The sequence below is a fragment of the Orbicella faveolata genome, unplaced genomic scaffold (assembly GCF_042242905.1).
Source record: "Orbicella faveolata isolate gen_17 unplaced genomic scaffold, um_ofav_v1 contig_46, whole genome shotgun sequence".
Lineage (NCBI taxonomy): Eukaryota > Metazoa > Cnidaria > Anthozoa > Scleractinia > Merulinidae > Orbicella > Orbicella faveolata.
In genome coordinates this window covers 16,506,624-16,508,507 of record NW_028301576.1, presented here as the reverse complement: position 1 = coordinate 16,508,507, position 1,884 = coordinate 16,506,624, and positions in this window count along the sequence as shown.

Below are 1,884 nucleotides of genomic sequence, written 5' to 3'. Positions count from 1 at the left end.
ATTTTTACTGGAATACTCGGCCAAGATTCACAGCAATTACAAATGCTTACCTTGTAGTTACGACATTGCAACCGGCCAACTTGATATTAATTGTTGGCATTTAAGCAATTTGCTACGCGTAGCTTAGAAATGATACCTCAAACAAAATATCGCACAGGCGATTCGATCTGAACTTTCTTCTTGTCTGCGGTCGTCAGGACCTAAAATGCTTCCATTTTCCCCTTGAAATACGCGCATGTTGCATGTTACTAAAAATCATATCTTCATCGCGCGTAGTGAAGATATATATGTTATTGGCCGACTGGGAGGTCCGTATAGTGAAAAACTGTGACCGAGGTCTTGAAAATGCTCCCCGAGGCCGCAGGCCGAGGGCAGCATTTTCAAGCCCAAGGTCACAGTTTTTCACTATACGGACCGACTCTAAGCCCTCAAGTGGGTTTGTTTACACAACTTTTGTCATTGAATTTGCTTACGCGCCGTCTACAAACTATTCGTACTCGAAAAATTCTAACGAGCGAACGAGCGAGTAACTCGGATACTAGACAAAGAAAGATGTATTAAAGAACAGATTTATTTCGAACATTAACTACTTTATGTTAGTTGCATTTAGTTCACCAGTTCAGTTCTTCAAAAGTGTTTTTCGGTGTGAAATTTCGTGCAAAGTTTGAAGTTGTACTGCAAAAACAAGTTTTTTGTCAGTGTTTTCGTAGTTTAAACTCGTAAATGGCTCATTTGTTATCTTCCGAGAACGAGCATAATCTTTGCTTATTTGCCAGGCTTTCAAACAATATAATTCCTGGACTGTCTCCTTCCGAAAACGACCGACATCTTTGTATGTGAGGCGTGCATTCTGCATATTACAGCCCTTATTACGTTTTTCGGCGTTGTTCACGATAAATTCTCGTCCCCAGTTTCCACACTCTACGCATGACCCTTTTGGCCATGTAAATACCCTCTCTAAATCTTATAAATCGTATAAATTTTTTTTCGTGACTCAATAAATAATTTACCCTCGACCCTCGACCCTCGACAAAAAGCTACACTCGAAGTACAGGGTTTAATGTTCAGGAGGCAGAGGAACCGTCCCACAATGGAGAGAGGGAGAGAGGAGTACTCCCTTGTATACTCTTTATAGGTTATGCGGGGCACCGAAGGTTATGGTTTTTTAGCAGTTTTTTGGTTTAAAAAACGGAGTTGATTTTTACCATTTTGGTCTGAAATAGCTAGGCTATGTTTTTACACGCTTGCCTGGAATTGAGTATGCTGTTTATATATAAAGCAATTAATCTTTATTCATTAAAATCGGGAAATTATAAGCCTTTCTCAAAGGAAAGCCTATGGCTGGCGACAGGCGTGAATGTATTAGAGAGATGACCTAATGTAGTGTATATATTAGTGTATATATTAGTGACCTAGTGTATATATTAGAAACGTGCTAAGTTTTGAGGGGTGAAGCAGGGGTGGCTCGATTTGTGGGTCAGTTCTGCTGAAGAAGTGTCACGTACTGAAAAAAAGAATACGAGGGTAGCCCGAATCTAGGTGTTCAGTTAGTTTAGAAGCAGCGCACAGAAAACGGCGAGAGAAAAAATAAGAGTAGAGCACTGGAATCCTTGCCGCATTTCTCTCTCGCCGCTTTTCTAAAAGTTCTCAACTAACCGAACGCCCGAAATAGGTTAAAATAAGGGCAAAAGCCTGGAATCGAACTTTTACTGTATAAATCGTAGTCTATGCTGTGTAATATACAACCCAGTCGACGATTGTTGCTCCAGGTGAATCTCACGTACGGGGCAATAAAAGTGTTCCAAATGTAAACTCGATAGTAGCGGACACTATGAACGAAGAGTGCTCTAATCTATAATTTAGTTACAAAGAAATGACAACCGC